The sequence below is a fragment of the Leopardus geoffroyi genome, chromosome A2, assembly GCF_018350155.1.
Source record: "Leopardus geoffroyi isolate Oge1 chromosome A2, O.geoffroyi_Oge1_pat1.0, whole genome shotgun sequence".
Classification (NCBI taxonomy): Eukaryota; Metazoa; Chordata; class Mammalia; order Carnivora; family Felidae; genus Leopardus; species Leopardus geoffroyi.
In genome coordinates, this window is record NC_059331.1 from 10,969,956 (window position 1) to 10,990,195 (window position 20,240).

General features: G+C 40.3%; 2 pseudogenes; one reads left to right on the top strand and one right to left on the bottom strand.

Annotated features, from left to right (window-relative positions):
- Positions 1-14,000: 14,000 nt before the first annotated feature.
- On the top strand, positions 14,001-15,082 carry LOC123604919 (annotated as a pseudogene).
- Positions 15,083-16,555: 1,473 nt separating this feature from the next.
- LOC123607564 lies at positions 16,556-16,806 on the bottom strand (annotated as a pseudogene).
- Between the last annotated feature and the right edge of the window lie 3,434 nt (positions 16,807-20,240).

Genomic DNA, 20,240 nt, shown 5'->3' on the forward strand with positions numbered 1-20,240 from the left:
TGTAAATTCTAGTCAGGTAACATACAGTGTAATAATGGTCTCAGGAGCAGAATTCAGTGATTCATCACTTACCACACCCAGTGCTCATGGCAGCAATTGCCCTCCTTAATCCCCACCACCCATCTAGCCCATCCCCACCCACCTGCTCCATCAACCTTGAGTTTGCTCTCTACCCCTATGAATCTCCTGTGGTTTGTTTCCCTCTCTTCTCTTCCCCCACCTTCCCAGCCAAACTATTTAAATGCTAATATCCTTTCCCAAATGGTAGGGCTAGAGGTATCTATCCTGCTCAGGTGGTTGGCAGATTTAGTGAATACACTGTAAAGAACTTAGCAGAGTTCCCTCAATTGACAATGAGTGCTTCTCACTGGTGAGGAGATTTGGCTGATTTTTTTTCTTCTCTCAAAGTCCCCATCACTTCCCCACTTCTGGGATCCCAAATCCACTGCCTTATTTCAGTTCCTTGTCCTGTCTCCACCTATCATGGGCTGGCACCTCTCTAGCCAATAGTCACAATTACCCAAGAGATCTTTCTAATATTGCAATTACATGACTGTCCACCTTAACCCCTTCCCAGTGACTCCCCCCTGGAGAATGAACCCCCAATTCCGTACCTTCCAACACTTGGCTTGCCTCCCCTGACCGACCCACCAGCTTTACACTCACACCGCCTCACCCTTTCGATCTCACACACACCGAGCCTGAGTTGTAGCCTCCCCGGAAGGCCCGGCTCAGGTCTCAGAGCCTCTACACCCCTGCTTCCCTCTGCTTGGAGTCACCCCCCTGGTCCGTTTGGAGTTTTTCACCTCTTCTCTATCCTGAAAATCCTATCTCCTCTTTCAGAAGCAAGGAGTCCTCTCCCTCATGAATCTTCGTGGGTGTAGTTCCTTTTAATAGTCTCACAGAATATTAAATAGCCTATTTAATAGTCTCACAGAAAAAAAAGACTTTCTCTTGTGATAATTTAGATGTCAGGGTTATCAATGTGTAACTTTTTTTTAATGCCATTCGTTTCCCTGCTGGACTGTGGGTGCCCTGGGGCTATTATGCATACCCCCACCCTTTACCCCCAGACATAGTTTAGTTGGGATCACCAGGAATAAATACATATTGCATGAAGGAATGAGAGGCTCTGCGCTCACAGAAGTTGCCAGTGATGAGACAGAGAACAGAATCAGGGAGCTACTAGCACAGGAACAGAGGACGAAGAGAAGAATGTTGTCCATGTTCTTAGAATCGGAGCATTTGTGGGGTCAAGCTTGGTCTGCAAGAATAAACTAGAGTAGGAAAAAGAAGGCACAGTAGAAAATATCAGAGCGCATCAGACGTGGTCAGGCTGTAAACCCAGCCATTTCATGGTTCTCCTTGTAGAGCCGTAGGCGTGGGCGCGTGCGTGTGCACAAACGTGTTTCTGTGTTTGCCCCTGCAACGTGCTGGGTCACATGTAAATGGCATGTTTTGCTCCGGGGTAAAGTCAAAGTTCTCTTATCCGTGGCAGTACATGCAAGAATAGTTTCAAAAGAGGGGTAGTTCCTGCTAAGGAGGGGAAAGCAATATGAATAAGGAGCCTATTCTAAAAGCCAGGTTGCAGAGACAGTGGGCAGCCAGGGCGGGTGCTGGCATCACTTCAGCGAGCATCCGTTCGCTTCATACAGTGTCCACATCGGGCCCTTGTTTGGCTTTTATTCCCTATTTATTCATATGTATTGGACCACACTTGTTCTCATAAGGCCCAGGAACAGACGCAGCTGGCCCTTCTCTCGCATTCCTTTGTAATTCCTGAGCTCTGGGTTTTAATCTCTTTTTTGACAAACTCATTGGGCGGCTCCACTCTTCCTGAGTTTAATCCAACGTGTGTAGGCGTCCCTACTATGTGCTCTATAAAATCCTATACGTGCCCCCAAAACCTGTTTCCTTTCTTCGTCTGTATATCCCTGAAGACGTCATGTCACACACACATTTACATCACCCCCTCTGCTTTCTTCATTTAATGTCAGATCCAAATGAGCGGGACCTCACCTGATTGTTCATTTTTGCCGTTTCATAAAGGTGTGCGTTCAGGCAGAAACACATCTTTAGAAAATGGAATTTATAAAATAAAAAGAATAGCAGGGAGAGGACAAGCAGAATAAACACAGTGGATTCCAAACAACCTTGTTAATCAAGTCGAATTTAAAAAAGACTGTCTTCTGCCATAAAAGATAGAAAATGGCAATAAGTTCATGACATTAACACAGGTGTCTAAATCAAAATGGAATGGGGAAAAAAACTAATAAAAAAGAATAGGAAAATATCATTTATAATTATCACTGATTTTTTTTTTAATTTTTTTTCAACGTTTATTTATTTTTGGGACAGAGAGAGACACAGCATGCACGGGGGAGGGGCAGAGAGAGAGGGAGACACAGAATCGGAAACAGGCTCCAGGCTCTGAGCCATCAGCCCAGAGCCCGACGCAGGGCTCGAACTCACGGACCGCGAGATCGTGACCTGGCTGAAGTCGGACGCTTAACCGACTGCGCCACCCAGGTGCCCCAATTATCACTGATTTTTAAAATAGCACAGAGAGCAGTATCTAAAATTATAATTTCATCCTATATAATAAACATAGGTGGAATCACGCATCCTTGTGAGAAAGATATAAGTTGAATGAGAGAGGAATTCATGTTTCCGCAGGACGGCAAAAGGACGATTGCTAGTTTAGAAAATAGATCCAATCACAAAAAAAGGTAGCAGTGAGGAAGCACAGATGGGAGGTAGGTGGCAATACATACAAAAGACAGTTTATTACTACAAGGCAAATAAAAAACAATGGGTGAGGGACAAAATATGACTAGTTGACAGGTTTGGCCACTCACAATTTATAAACTCTCAACAAATACATCTGTACATACATACAAGAACTAAACAGCAAATAGCAAATTTGGCTTAAAATTTTGCAATTGTGTTTTTTGTTTGTTTCACATTTTTGTTTAAATTCTAGTTGGTTAACTTAGTGTGATACTGGTTTCAGGAGTCAAATCACGCATTTGAAAGAATGCAATCAAAAAGAAGAAATAAAATGATTCAGCAAGAATGACAAACAAAAACAAGAATAAGAATGCTCCGAACCTAGGAAACCAGGCAGAGAATTTTTGCAGATAATTTGCTGCAAAGAAAGTAAATGGCTAACACCCCAAAACTGTATTCCGTCTTTAGGTAATGAAAAAATTGTCAAGTAAAGCCCTGTAGCATATTCCTGTTGTGTTTTAAATAAACTGTTTAAGTGAATATCTAACGGAGAGAAGATTCTGTGAAATGTATGTCTCCAGAACTGTGGTTGCAAGATCATGGCTCCCTCCATTGGTCTGGATCTTTCTAACGGATACAGAATATGCTCCAAAACACCCCATCTTAAAAATAGTTTTTAAATTCCCTCACTGCACCTCCTTCCATACCTAATAGTGTATTTTCCTATTCCCTTTTACTGCAACACTCCTTGGAAGTGTTCAGAGTTTCCAGGAAGACAGTACCTCCCACTCCTTCATTAGTCTCACCCAACTGGACTCTGATTCCCACCACTCAGTTGTCAACAATAATCCTTGCATTAGCAATTTCAACAGACATTCTTTTTAAAAAAAACATTTTAAATATATTGATTATGAATGAATGAGTTCACCACACCAACAAACACAACAGTCTCTCAGATCTGGGACAGGATGGTTAGGCTGTCAGGTGACCTCATCCATTCTCCCTGAACCTTTCCTGAAATACTTGCTGAGCTCTGAGACTCACCTGCTTGGGGTCTCTGAGAGGAAGGTCTCCAAGTGGAGGTCAGAATTCCTCCCTGTTGGTTGATGATAGAGAGCAAGCTCTATTTCCAGACAGCAGGAAGGAGTGCTAGGACCCCAAATGCAAAAACCATGTCTCCTCCAGCTTCAGGTAGAACATGTTCAGGGTCTGCGGCAGAGGAGATATTTATAGTCTCTTATGTTTGCTGTATCTGTTCTCTGTAACTGCTCATTAGACACATTTCCCATTATTACTCCAACCTCTGAGCACATCTCCCCATGGGAACTTATCTGGACAGAATGGAATTTTTTCCTATAGGTTCTCTGTTCCCAGGAGATCAGGTTAGAGTCCAGGTGTATCCAGGGTGCCTGAGTGGCTCAGGGAGTTAAGTGTCCGGCTTTGGCTCAGGTCATGATCTCATGGTTGGTGGGTTCAAACCCTGCATTGGGCTCTGTGCCAACAGCTCAGAGCCTGGAGCCTGCTTCAAATTTTAAGTCTCCCTCTCTCTCTGTCCCTCCCCTGACTCATGCTCTGTCTCTGTCTCTCAAAAATAAGTAAAATGTTAAAAATTAAAAAAAAAACAACAATTCAGGTGTATCCAATTTTTATTATTCCTCCTTGAACTTTCCTGGCTTCCAAAGCTCTAACATTGAAACTTTTCACAGCCCGGAGTGAAAGTTTTTTCCAAATATAAGACTCGGGAACCTGGGTCTCCAAAACATTGAGTTGTGGTGACAACACAACTCCTACTAGCTCCAGAAAATTTCTATTCCTTCTTCAACAAGCAAAGGTAGGTTCCTTTGCTATGAAATCATGGGTACAACAATCCTTGGATTCATAATTCTTTTGACAAGTCAAGTAGGAGTTATGTATTTTTAAGTTGACATTTATTAGATGTTTGGTTACTCAAGCTATATTACAAACCTGTAGTCATCAAGACAGTATGGTACTGGCACAAAAACAGACACATAGATCAATGAAACACAATAGAGAACCCAGAAATGGACCCACAATGATATGGTCAAGTCTTTGACAAAGGAGGTAAGAATATCCAATGGAAAAAACGCAGTCTGTTCAACAAATAGCGTTGGAAATTGCTCAGCAACATGCAGAATGAAAATGGACCACTCTCTTACACCATACACAAAAATAAATTCCAAATGGATGAAAGGCCTAAATGTGAGACAGGAAGTAACCAAAATACCCAGAGGAGAACACAGCGAAATATGTCTTTGACCTTGGCCATAGCAACTTCTGATTAGACATGTTGCCTGGAGGCAAGGGAAATAGCAATGACAACCAAAAAAAACATGAACTGTTGGGATTTTATCAATGTGAGAAACTTCTGCACAGTAAAATAAACAACCAAGAAAACTAAAAGGCTGCCTCATGAATGGAGAAGATATTTTCAACTAACCTATGGGATACATATTCCATTGTGTCTATGCGTATGTGTACATGTGTGTGTGTGTGTGTGTGTGTGTGTGTGTGTGCGTGTACGTACCCCATTTTCCTTATCCATCTCTCTATTGATAGACACTTAGGTTGCTTCCACATTTTGTCTATAATAAGTAATGCTGCAATAAACATAGGGGTGCATATATCTTTTCAACGTAGCGTTTTTGTTTTCTTTGAAAACAGTAGTGGAATTATTGGATCATAGAATAGTTCTATTTTTAAGTTTTGAGGAACCTCCATACTGTTATCCGCAGTGGCTACATTCCCACCAACAGTGCATGAGGGTTCCTTTTTCTCTACACCCTCACCAAAATTTGTTTTTTCTTGTGTATTTGATTTTAGCTATTCTGCCAGGTGTGAGGTGGTATCCGATTGTGGTTTTGATTTGCATTTCCCTGATGATGAGTGATGCAGAGCATCTTTTATGTGTCTGTAGTCAGCTGGATGTCTTCTTTAGAGAAATGTCTATTCAGATCCTGTGCCCATTTTTTAATTTGATTGTGGAGGGTTTTTTTGGTGTTGAGTTGTATGAGTTCTTTATGTATTTTAGATATTAACCCTTTGTCAGATATATCACTTGCAAATATCTTCTTCCATTTACTAGGGGATTTTTTGTTTTATTGTTTCCTTTGCTGTGTAAAAGCCTTTAATTGTGATGCAGTCCCAATAGTTTATGTTTTCTTCTGTTTCCCTAGCCTGGGAGACCTATCTAGAAAAATGTTGCTACAGCTGATGTTGGAGAAATTACTGCCTGTGTTCTTTTCTAGGATTTTTATGGTTTCAGGTCTCACATTTAGGTCTTTAATCCGTTTTTAGTTTGTCTTTGTGTGTGACATAAGAAAGTGGTTCTGTTTCATTGTTTTACATGTAGCTGTCCAGTTTACCCAGCACCATTTATTGAGAAGACTGTCTTTGCCCAATATTGTCACCTCTTTTGTCATAGATTAATTGACCATATAATCATGGTCATGGAGTCTCTATTCTGTTTCACTGACCTATGTGTCTACTTTTGTACCAATACCATACTGTCTTAATTACAACAGCTTTGTAGTATATCTTGAAATTTGGTAGGTCTGGTCTTCTTTCTCAGGATTGCTTTGGCTATGCAGGGTCTTTTATAGTTCCATACAAATTTTAGCATTATTTGTTCTAGTTTTGTGAAAACTACTGTTGGTATTTCAATAGCGATTGCATTGAATCTGTAGATGGCTTTGGGTAGTACGGACATTTTCACAATATTGATTCTTCCAGTCCATGAGCATGGAATATCTTTCCAATTATTTATCTTCTATTTCCTTCATCAGTGTTTTATAGTTTTTGGAGTATAGGTCTTTCACTTCTTTGGCTGAGGTTATTCCTAAAGATTTTATTCTTCTTGGTGCAATTGTAAATGGTGTTTAAAAACATTTTTTGTTCTTTCAGCTACTTCACTGTTAGTGTATAGGAATGTTGCTTATTACTGGGTATTGATTTTGTATCTTGTACTTTACTGAATTAATTTATTACTTCTAGTAATTTTATTGACTGATTGATTGATTGATTGAAATTCAAGTTAGTTAACATACAGCGTAGTATTGGTTGTAGGAGTAGAACCCAAGATTCATCACTTACATATAACACCCAGTGTTCATCCCAACAAGTGCCCTCCTCAATACCCATCACCCATTTAGCCCATCTCCCCGCCCACCTTCCCTCCAGCAACCCTTAGCCTGTTCTCTGTATTCAAGAGTCTCTTATGGTTTTCTCCCTCCTTGTTTTTATTGAACTTTTCCTTCCCTTTCCCTATATTCATCTGTTTTGTTTCTTAAATTCCACATATGAGTGAAATCATCACATTTATCTTTCTCTGACTGACTTATTTCTCTTAGCATAATACACTATAGTTTCATCCACTTTGTTTCAAAAGGCAAGATTTCACTCTTTTTGATTGCTGTGTAATATTCTACCGTATGTTATATACCACATCTTCTTTATCCATACTTCTAGTAATTTGTCGGTAGAATTTTCTGGAATTTCTATGTATAGTGTCCTGTCATCTGAAAATAGTGGCTGCTTAACTTACTTCTTACCAATATGGATACCCCTTATTTCTCTTTCTTGTCTGATTGCTGAGGCTAGGACTTCCAATACTATGTTGAATAAAACTGTGAGAGTGCACATCTTTGTCTTCTTCCTGACATTAGGGGAAAGATCTCAGTTTTTCCCCATTGAGTATGATGCTGGCTGTGAGTTTTTCACTTATGGCATTTATTATGTTCAGGTATGTTCCCTCTTTATTGAGAGTTTTTGTCATGAATGAATGCTGAATTTTGTCAAATGCTTTTTCTGCATCTATTGATATGATCATATGTTTTTTATCCTTCATTTTGTTAATGTAGTATATGACATTGATTTTCAAATATTGAAACATCCTTGCATCCCTGAAATAAATGCCACCTGATCAAGGTGAATGATTATTATAATATATTGTTGTAGGTGGTTTGCTAGTATTTTCGTGAGGATTTTTGCATCAATCTTCATCAGGGATAGTGGCCTATAGTTTTCTTTTTTTGTGGAGTCTTTGGTTCTGGTAGCAGGGTAATGCTGGCCTTATAGAATGGATTTGGAAGCCTTCCCTCTTCTTCTATACTTTGGAAGAGTTGGAGGAGAATAGATATTAACTCTTTAAATGTCTGGTAGAATACACCTGTAAATCATCCATCTGGTCCTGAACTTTTAGTTTTGAGTAGTTTTCTGATTACCAATTCCATTTAAAAAAATTTTTTTTAATGTCTTATTTATTTTTGAGACAGAGAGAGACAGAGCATGAATGGGGAAGGGTCAGAGAGAGAGGGAGACACAGAATCTGAAGCAGGCTCCAGGCTCTGAGCTGTCAGCACAGAGCCCAACGCGGGGCTCGAAAATCACAGACTGTGAGATCATGACCGGAGCCGAAGTCAGACGCTTAACTGACTGAGCCACCCAAGCGCCCCTTTCTAAAAAATTTTTTTGTAATGTTTTATTTTCAATTCCATTTTTAACTGACAATTGGTCTGTTCAGATTTTCTATTTCTTCCCCGTTCCATTTTGGAAGATTGTATGTTTCTAGGACTTAATCCATTTCTTCTAGGTTGTCCACTTTGTTGGCATATAATTTTTCATAATATTCTCTTACCATTTTCTGCATTTCTGTAGTGTCAATTGTTACTTCTGTTCTTTTGTTTCTGATTTTACTAATTGGGTCCTTTCTCTTTTTTCTTGATGAATGTGGCTCAGGGTTTGTCAATTTTGTTTATCGTTTCAAAGGAACAGCTCTTGGTTTCACTGGTATTTTTCCGTTGCCTTTTTTAGTCTCTGTGTCATTTATTTCTGCCCTGATCTTTATTATATCCTTTCTTTTGCTCACATTTGACTTTGTTTAGTCTTCAGGAAAGAATATTTTGAATACAAAATAGTACCTGATAGTAATTTAGAGCAGTCATATCAAACATGAATGGCCTTAACTTCATTTCATTGGTCTTTCTAGTTCTTTCTAGTTAGAGGACAGACCTTCCATCCTGGTTCGATGTGAATCAGCTACGAATGTTCTAGATCCTCCCATCAGCCATGCTTCACTAGACTTTTTTCCTTTTAACCCTATCACTGAGGTGTAATTATATACAATAAACTGCACCCATTTAAAGTTTACAGTTGGACCCTTGTGGTGAGCCCAACATAAAGAGTCGTCTGTCAAATCACTATATTGTACACTTGAAACTATCAATGACACTTCAATAATTTTTTTAAAATAAATTGTACAGTTTGCTCCATTAAAGGAGTCATAAATATTTAGAAGCATATTGTGAATGATTCCATTTATATGTAATTCCAGAAAGTGCACAATAAGCTTTAACTATTTTGTTCTGTAACTTATTAAAATTTTTAATGTTTATTTATTTTTGAGACAGAGGGAGACAGAGTGCGAGTGGGGGGAGGGGCAGAGAGAGAGGGAGACACAGAATCTGAAACAGGCTCCAGGCTCTGAGCTGTCAGCACAGAGCCCAATGCGGGGCTCAAACCCACGAACCGTGAAATCGTGACCTGAGCTGAAGTCGGACGCTTAACAGACTGAGCCACCCAGGTGCCCCTGTTCTGTAACTTATTAAAATTTAATTTTCTTGAGTCTCAGTTTTCTTATTTCTGAAGGTAATGCAGGGTAACAAAACTAATTTCAGAGGGATATTGTGGAGAATGAACAAATGTATGGTAATATTTCAATTCCTAAGAAAATGTTCAAGGGGTATGGTGTGCGTGTGTGTGTGTGTGTGTGTGTGTGTGTGTTTATACACATTTTTCTTTCAAGTAAACATATGTGCATACACACAGACTCATTATTAGGCGAGATTTCATGTCAAAAATAAACTGGAGAGAAAGTGGGAGAGGATAAAAATGATAAGAATGGGGGCGCCTGGGTGGCTCAGTCGGTTAAGCCTCCGACTTCAGCTCAGGTCACGATCTCACGGTCCGTGGGTTCGAGCCCCGCGTCGGGCTCTGGGCTGATGGCTCAGAGTCTGGAGCCTGCTTCCGATTCTGTGTCTCCCTCTCTCTCTGCCCCTCCCCCGTTCATGCTCTGTCTCTCTCTGTCTCAAAAATAAATAAACGTTAAAAAAAAATGATAAGAATGAAAACTTGGATTAACATGAAAGTAAAAGTATGTAAAGATTCGGACATACAAATTTAAGATGGAACAAGTGACCTTCATATTTCAGGTTTTGTCCCTCAGTGCCTGCACGTCAGTATGGCTCATAGCTTGGGAGATTTTCTCTGCCAGCTGTTGGGGTTGAGCAACTCCAAAGTGACTTTAGATTTCTTAATCTACATAAACTGATATTTCGACACCAAATGTCCTTATCTGAGAGAATATGAATGAATCATATCCAAGGCTGAATTTCATTTCCCTTGAAGAGAGTGTTACTGGATAACTATCTGGAATAGATATTTATTGTGGTTGTGACAAATTCCATGCTGCAGGCTTAGAACAAATACATTTATGTTCTGATAGTTCTGGAAGTCAGAAGTCTGAAGTAGGTCTCCCTGGGCTAAAATCACTCTGCAGAGAAGAGTTCATTCTGGAGGTCTGGGGAATGAAAGCCACCTTTATTCCCCGGTTCGTGGTCCCTCCCTTTATCTGCAAAGCCAGCAACATAGCATCTCAAAATTTCTCTGTGATTCCTACTCTTCTGCCTCTGTCTTCCATATCTGGAGGCACCTTGTGATCTATTGAGCCCACCTGGATAATCAGAACAAGTTTATCATCAGGTCAGCTGACTAACAATGTTAATACCATTCGTCACCCTAATTCTCCCTTGCCATGACACAAGATATATTCGAAAAGTCTGGAGATTAAGATGTGGACATATTTGGGGGACATTATTCTGCCTACTAAAAGTCTTTTTCAGGGGTATATTTGGGGTCAGCACAGGGTCCCTCAGATTAAAGAATCAAACACAGACTTTATTTCAGACTCTAGGGTGAGTCCTTAGACTTTTCTTTCAAAACCATACATGAAGAGGATCACGTGGCTCCTTTATTAAAATTACTTCAAAACTATAAATGGTAAAGTAAACCCTCAATTCAATGAATTCACTATCAACTCAAGGCGAAGGTGAAGTGCAAGCTGGTTAGACCTCTGGAAGGCAGGCAAGTTCATGAGCGTGAGTAATACAAAACTGGACTCACCTGACTTCTAATCTAAACTCCCAGGAACAGAATGTCAGCAGGAAACTTTTCCTTTCTGTGCACTCCAGTGGCCCATGGAGAAATGATGTGCTTCAAGGTGGGAGTAACAATGGCAACAGTGTCTAATGAGCAGACGTAAGGAGCTGGAAATGTCTCCTTCACTGCAAAACCATAGCATATGAAACCTTGGAATGGCCAGGACATGGTTGTTGCTTTGGGGCTCCCAAGTCTGGGGGAGGAGGGACCAATGTTTCACTCCTTCCTGCTGTCCTGTCTGGGAAAAGAGTTTCGGTCTCTGTGATCAATCATGCAGGGAGGAAGTCAGACCTCCACATGGAGACTTTCATCTTCTAGACCCCATCCAGATGAGTCTGAGAGCTCAGCAGGTATTTCAAGCAAGGTTCTGAGAGATTGGAACCCGAGAGCTTTCACCTGAGGTTACCTGAGACTAGGTAGACTCATTTATAATTAATTTACATAGTATGTTCAAAAGAGAAGCGTCCATTGGACTCAGAATACAGGGATCAATGTTGACAATGAGCGGTGGGAACAGAAGTCCAGTTGGATGAGACTGAGGAAGGAATAGAGGGGCATAAAGTGGTTCCAGTGAAATTAGAACATGTCCAAGGAGTTTTGCAGCCAAGGAGAGTAGGAAAACAGAGTGTTAGGCTTAGAGGCATGTGCCCTGAGCTTTTTAAGAAATGGTGGTTTTGAGCACGCTCTGTATTTATAGAAAGACCCAGAGCCATAGAGGTAGCTGTTTCCTTGTAACAGCACTTCTTGAGACACACACTTCTTGGCATCATCTTTCACGGTGAGTATTCACATAAAAATGTGTGTTTAATTTGCAAAAGAGTGTATGCTAACTAGCTTTACTGCGTAATACTTCATTACCAAGTTGTATAGAAACTAGGAAGATATTTGTTCAACATAGAAGAAAAAACTCAGCCAATCTCTTCACCAGTGATAATCATCCACTTACTAACGAGAAGGAAACATTGTAAGCCTTTTACATACACTGACTAATGCTGTCTACCACCCTAGGAGGATGGACACTGCTCTCCCCACTCTTTGAGTAAGGATATTCACATTTGGAATGGATTCATTGTCTTTCCCAAGTTCAAATAGCTTAATAGGATAGATCTGACCTTCGAGGCCTGGTTTTCTGATTCCAAAAGCTTTGCATTTAAAATCATTCAGAAAAACCTTTTATTATTGCATCTTGAAAAATCCCCTTCTGTTGTTGTACAGTGTATATTTTCTGTTGTAAATTGCAGGTTTATTCTCTTAGCACATTTTCTAGAGAGACATGTGATCAGTAAAAGATCCTGACATCATAAAAAATACCCCTCCTTTCTTATTTAGGTACATTTTTTCCCAGCTATCTTAATTATTCTGGGCATCAAATGGATGTATCTGGGGCTGGAATGCTGCCAGAACCAGGGAAGCTTTCCTTTCATCAAAGTCTCTCAGGGACAATTGGAGCTTATTAGATCTTTTTTTCCCCTGTGTCCATTTCTTTCCTGTCTGTGTTTTTGGAACTGCTTTTTTATGTTTCTTTAAATACAGGACACAAGGGGCACCTGAGTTGCTCAGTCTGTTAAGCACTCAGTGCTTGGTTTCAACTCAGGTCATGATTTCCCAGTTTGGGCGTTCAAGCCCCGTATTGGGCTCTGTGCTGCCAGCACAGAGGATTCTCTCTCTCCCTCCCTCTCTCTCTGTCCCTTAAATAAGTACACTTTAAAGAAAATACAGGACACAAGGTGATCATATTAAAAGGGCTCCCATGTTTACATGTCCATTGGAGGCATACTCAACAAAATTTAAGTACTATTTACACATTCTCTAGGATAAAGGTAATCTGATGTTGACAGCTTGCCTTGTACCATTTCTTTCAAAAGTATGGTGGTTGACGGTGGGAAAAGCCTGATAGCAATCAGTGCCAGGATGCCATAATGCACTCAGTGTGTGTGTGTGTGTGTGTGTGCGTGTGTGTGCATGTGTGTGTTGTAGGGTATGAGTTGTCCTCAGGGCAATGAATTGTAACTGAGTTCATATACTCCAATATGTGACCCTTAAATGCCAGGATGTCAACCAACAGATGGAAATAAGAAAGGGAATATCTCTATTCACAGAATATCTTGGGAAAAAATTAATAAAATGCAAAGAACCATGGGAAGGAAGGACTCCCTGTGTCTTGAAGTTTCTGTCCATTTATTAACTGGATTACTTTGGGGGGTGTTGAGTTTGATAAGTTCTTTACAGATTTTGGATACTAACTCTTTGTCAGATAGGTCTTCTGCTAATATCTTCTCCCATTCCGTAGGTTGCACTACTAGGTATTTGCCCAAAGGATAAAAAAATACTAATTCAGAGGGATACATGCACAAGGATGTTATAGCAATATTATCTCAAATAGCCAACCTAGGGAAATAGCCCAAGTGTCAATCGATTGGTGAACGGATGAAGGAGAGTTTACACACACACACACACACACACACACACACACACACTCAGCCATCAAAAAGAATGAAATCTTGCCATTTACAATGATGTGGGTGGAGCTAGAGAGTAGTATGCTCAGCAAAATAAGTCAGAGAAAGACAAAAACCATAAAATTCCACTCATATGTGGAATTTAAGAAACAACACGAACAAGAAAAGGGAGAAAAATAAGACAAATCAAGAAGCACACTCTTAACTATAGAGAACACACTGATGGTTATGGGGGGATGGGTAAAATAGGTGATGGGGATTAAGGAGTGCACCTGTTGTGATGAGCACCGGCTCTTTTATGGAAATGTTGAATCGCTATATTGTACACCTGAAACTGGTATTACACTGCATGTTAACTAACTGGAATTTAAATCAAAACTTTAAAAAATGAAAAATAAATAAACGGTAATACACGAGTAAAGCTCATTTGCTTGAAAAATACTCATGTTATTATTTTCTCTCCTAGTATTCAACTCCACCACATGGGACTCAGCAATGATACACACATTTCATTTTTTTCCTTGGGGATTTTCAGAGGAACCAGAACTGCAGCCCCTCATATTTGGGCTTTTCCTCTCCATGTACCTGATCACTGTGTTTGGAAACCTGCTCATCCTCCTGGCCGTCAGCTCTGACTCCCGCCTCCACACCCCCATGTACTTCTTCCTGGCCAACCTGTCCTTTGTAGACATCTGCTTCACCTGCACCACCGTCCCGAAGATGCTCTGGAACATCCAGACCCATAACCTATGAGGACTTCATCACCCAGATGTATTTTTTCCTACTCTTCACGGGACTGGACAACTACATCCTGACCGTGATGGCCTATGACCGATTTTTGGCCATCTGTCACCCCCTCTGCACTACACGGGCATCATGAACCCCCGGCTCTGTGGGCTGCTGGCTCTGGTGTCCTGGATTATGAGTGTCCTGCATTCCTTGTCACAAAGTTTAGTGGTGCTGCAGCTGTACTTCTGCACACACTCACTTTTTCTGTAATTTATTTTTTTTTTAATTTTTTTTTTCAACGTTTATTTATTTTTGGGACAGAGAGAGACAGAGCATGAACGGGGGAGGGGCAGAGAGAGAGAGGGAGACACAGAATCGGAAACAGGCTCCAGGCTCTGAGCCATCAGCCCAGAGCCCGACGCGGGGCTCGAACTCACGGACCGCGAGATCGTGACCTGGCTGAAGTCGGACGCTTAACCGACTGCGCCACCCAGGCGCCCCAACTTTTTCTGTAATTTAATCAGATGATCCAACTTGCCTGCTCTGACACCTTTCTTTGTGACACAGTGATGTATTTTTTAACCGTGTTGGTGGCTGGTGGTCCCCTTGCTGGGATCCTTTACTCTTATTCTAAGATTATTTCCTCCATACATAGAATCCCATCAGCTCAGGGTAAGTATAAAGCATTTTCCACCTGTGCGTCTCACCTCTTGGTTGTCTCCTTACTTTATTGTACGGTCCTGGGAGTATACTTTAGCTCTGCTGCTACCCAGAGTTCACGCTCAAGGGCAACAGTCTCAATGATCATGCCTATGCTGAACCCCGTCATCTACAGCATGAGGAACAAAGACATAAAGGAGGCTCTGATGAGATCCTTCGGGATGGCAAGTGTAAAAGGGACCATTGTCCTGCTAGTGAAGAAGTGCCCTTGATTGCAGGGCTCAAAGCCACGATTCTTTGAACATCGTGAAATAGAATTTGCTGTTATGTATTTCCTGAAATTTCCATTTCTTAGACATCAGCTTCTCTGTACAATTTCAGAAAACTCAGTTTACTAAGGTTTCTGCTCTGTCCGATATATACACAAGTTTTTCCCTTTGTCCATTTTCATGTGTTCCCACAATTCTTTCTGGCCTTGGGTCAGACATATTTGAAAATTTCCACATCTTTTTGTGGCACCTGGGTGGCTCAGTCAGTTGAGTGTCCAATTTCAGCTCAAGTCATGGTCTCGTGGTTCATGAGTTTGAGCCCTTCAGCAGGCTCACTGCTGTCAGCACAGAGACCACTTCGGATCCTCTGTTCCACTCTCTCTCTGTATCTCCCCCTCACCTGCTCTCTCTGTCTCAAAAAAATATAACTAAACCTTAAAAAAATAAATTTCCGTATCTTTTATAGGACAGCTTTATTTTTTTTTTTATTTTTTTTAACGTTTATTTATTTTTGAGACAGAGAGAGACAGAGCATGAACAGGGGAGGGGCAGAGAGAGAGGGAGACACAGAATCTGAAACAGGCTCCAGGCTCTGAGCTGTCAGCACAGAGCCCGACGCAGGGCTCGAACTCACAGACCGTGAGATCATGACCTGAGCCGAAGTCAGACGCTTAACCGACCAAGCCACCTAGGCGCCCCTAGGACAGCTTTAATGATGTCTTAGAAATGTTTCTTCTCAAATGATATATATCACATATATATATGACATATATCATACATATATAACAATTTCTTTTTTAGTTTTATTTTAATTTGTTTTAATTCCAGTATCATTAACCTACAGTGTTACATTAGTAACACTTTATTTATTCATTCATCCACTTGAACATCTAGGTTGTTTCCATGTCTTGGCTATTGTAAATCATGCTGCAATGAAATGGAGGTGTGCATATCTTTTTGAATCTGTGTTTCTGTTTTCTTCAGATAAATGCTCAGAAGTTTCATTGCTCAATCATATGGTAGTTCAATTTTTAATTTTTCAAGGAACCTCCACACAGATTCCCATAGTGAATGAACCAGTTTACATTCCCACCAACAGTATGCGAGGGTTCCCTTTTCACCACATCCTCACCAACACATGTTGTTTTTGTCTTTTTGAAAGTAACCATTTTAATAGGCATGAAGAGATATCTCATTGCAGTGTTAATTTGTATTTCCCTGGGGGTTAGTGATGGCAAACATTTTTTCATGTATCTGTTAGCCATCTGTATGTCTTTGGTGGAAAAATGCTTATTCAGATCCTCTGCCCATGTATTAATCATATTGTTTGCTTTTCTTTTTATTTTTTTCATTTCATTATTTTTCATTCATGAAAGCTGATTTGACATACGTTCACATAGAACCTTTTCTCTCATGTCTACAGCTCAACACACTGCTGAATCCAAAGGAGCTGGTGCCATTACTGTAAGGAGTATATTGTATTAGTGTTTCAATCGTTTATTCCGACCCATTTATTCTTTTATACTCTAAAACATCTTCATTACGCTGTTTGATCAGATAGATCCACAAGAAGCTGGAGGTGCCCAAGGTCAGTCCAACTTTCATCCAGTCAGGTCTGTCACATGGCAGCTCCTGAATGTAGGACCTTGATGGCGCTGGAGACCAGTTGGGAGTCTGGCCAGATCCAGAAGCTTCGAGAAGGGGTGCAACAATGAAGTCAGAGCCATCTTCCTGGGCTGGGGTCCCTTTTTGTCTCTGCTATTGAGTTTTTTATATACTTTGGGATATTTACCTCTTATGATATGTGTGATTTGCAAATATTCTCTGCCACTCGAGAGGTTGCCTTTTCGTTTTGTTGATGGTTTCCTTGCCATGCAGAAGATTTACTTTGATGTAGACCCTGCTTATTCTTGCTTTTGTCCCCTTGTTTTTGAGGTCACATCCCAAAATCATTGCCAAAATCAAAATGTTTTTTCCCCAGGAGTTTTATGGCTTCAGGTGTTATGTTCAAGTCTTTAATCCACTTTGAGTTATTTTTGCCTGTGGTGTAAGACAGTGGTCCAGTTTTATTCTTTGGCGTGTGGCTCTCCAGTTTACTCAACACCATTTGCTGAAGAGACTGTTCTTACCTTACTGTATATGCTTGCCTCCTTTGTCATAAACTAATTAACCATATATACAGTGGATTTGTTCCTGGGCTGTCGATTCTGTTGCATTGATCTGTGTGTTTTTTATGCCAATAACATGCCGTGTTGGTTACCGTAGCTTTGTAACATAGTTTGATGCCTCCAGCTTTTCTCGTCTTTCTCAAGATTGCTTGGCTATTCGGTTCTTTTGTGGTTCCAGACATATCGTAGAAGTGCTTGTTCTAGTTCTATTAAAAAAAAAGTGCCATTGGAATTTTGACAGGGAGTGCTCTGAGTGCACTGATTGCTTTGGGTATATGGACGTTTCAACAGTATTCACTCTTCCAGTCAATGAGCATGGCCTATTTTTTCATTTGTTTGTGACTTCTTCATTTCTTTCAGCAATTGTCTTATAGTTTTCAGGATACAAGTGTTTCACTGCCTTGATGAACCTTGTTCTCAGGTATTTTATTCTTGTTTATGCAGTTGTAAATGAGATTGTTTTCTTCATTTTTCTTTCTGATAGTTTGTGATTAGTGTGCAGAAATGCAGCCAATTTTTGTATGTTGACTTTATAGCCTGCTGAATTCATTTTTCAGTTATAAGGGATTTTTTCTTTTAAATAATCCATTGAAATACAACGGCACACAATAAGCTAAACATATTTAAGATGCCACATAATCAGTTACGCGACTGACTCTTGATTTCGGCTTGCATCACGATCTCACAGTTGTGGGGTCAAGCCCCACACTGAGCTCTACACTGACAGCATGGAACATGCTTGTGATCCTCTCTATTTTTCTCTCTCTCTGCCCTTTCCCTGCTCTTGCACTCAATTAATTAATTAATTAATTAATTTTAAAAAAATGGTAAAATGCAAAATATTCTGAATTAAAGGAATCATACAAAAACCGAGTTCATACTGCCTAAATCCATTTAAACGTAATTCAAGAAAGTGCACAAAAGCTTTAAAGCTTTGTTACATCATCGTAAACATTGTGATCCACCCGAAACCTCTGTTTCCTTAGTTCTGATGGTGATGTGGGTTAATACGTCTAATTCAGGCAGATGTGTTTAGGAATAAGTACAGTGTTTGGAAATACTGGGTGAGTCCAAGAAGTCTTTCGTAAGTAGGGAGTGTATGTACGTGCACATATCCACGCATTTGTATATTATTTCATACAAATACGCTCTTATCAATGTATGTATGACACAGACACGAGAATCCCATCTTTGATGTTGAAAGGATATTTGGAGAGGATAGAAATCAAACCAATGAATGTTTGAATTAATATGGAGTTTTAAAAGTGTAGGAATTTAGACTCAAATACTTAAAGTATAATGGGTGAACTTAATTTTAGTAATAAATGACGTTTTTGCTCCTCTTTTCAATGTTTATTTATTTACTTTGAGACACAGAGAGAGGAGAGAAAGAGAAGGTGAATGGGGAATGGGGAGAGAGAGAGGGAGAGAGAATCCCAAGCAGGCTTCACACTGTCAGACCAGAGCCCGATGTGGGGCTGATCCCACAACCATGAGATCATGATATTAGCCAAAATCAAGAACCAGTTGCTTAACCGGCTGAGTTACTGAAGCACCCCAAATTACTTTTTTATATCAATGCATAAAGGCCTCAAAACCAGAACTTATGTTTAAATCTAAAGCCACAGAGTGCCTGGTTGGCTCAGTTGGTAGAGCATGCAAATTTTGGGGGGAAAGATATTATTTTTAACTAATCTCTGCACGCAACATTGGGCTTAAACCCACAAACCTGAGATCAAGATTCCCACCTTCCATGGACCCAGCCAACCAAGAGCTGCAAGCATGTGACACTTGATCTCAGGGTCATGAGTTCAATCCCTATTTTAGACGTATTTATATAAAATAGATAGATAGATAGATAGATAGATGATAGATAGATAGAGTCACATTTATATTTTATCAATGGGGAGTTCACTTTTTCCATTCCTTTTAAGAAATGGAACAGAAGCTCCAAAATGACTTTATTTTTTTTCTTCCAGTTGAGGTTGGATTGCAACACAGAATGCCCTTACCAAGAGAAGAGAAATGAATTAACTGAGAGACTAAAATGCCTTTTCCTCCAAAACCATTTTATTGGATGAATTTCTATATTGCATTGCTATTTCTGATTAACAGATTACCACACTAGAAGCTCAAAAGAAACACATTTATGCTATTACTATTTAGAGGTCAGAAGCCTGAAGTAAGTCTCCATAGGCTAAAATCAAGATGTCTGCAGGGCCTGGTTCCTTCATGGATGCTCCAGGAGAGACCGTCTTCTTTCCTATTGTGGTTTCTAGGGACAACAAGCATCCTTTGGCTCATTGCCCTTTCTGCATCTTGAAGCCAGCAATGTGGTGTCCTCACATCTCTCTCTGATCCAACTACTTTGCCTTCCTCTCCTACATTTGGAGGACCATGGTGATTACATTAGTGCCACCTGCACAATCTTGGCCAACCTTAGTTTAAGGTCAGCTCATTACCAGCCTTGTTCCACTTGCTACTTTAATCTCCCCCCCTTACTATAAAAATAAACACATTGAAAGTTTCTAGGGTTTAGAATATGGACGACATCGGAAGGCTCTTATTCTGCCTACTGGAAAGCCCTTTACCAACAGTATTTTATTTCATGTCACTCAAAGGCCCTTATGTAAAAGAAACAAACACAGAATTTATCACAGCCCCTAGATGACTGGATACGCTTGGCATTCCAAAATTTATGCAAACACAATTTACTTTGTGAAGAAGACCTACGACCACCTGTACCTTGCTCTATCCCAGGACCACAACCTTGCTACTCAAAGAGTGGTCCACGGACCAGGACCTACAGTATCAACATCATTCAGGGGCTCGTTAGACACACCAAACTCCTGGCCCACCAGCACCTGCAATGTCATAATTTGCATTTAAACTAGAATCCTAGGTGATTCGTATGCACCTTGAAGTTGGAGAAGTGCTGGGCTAGAGTAGGTTTTCTCACATTTTCAATTTGGCCTTTGAGACAGGATGATTAT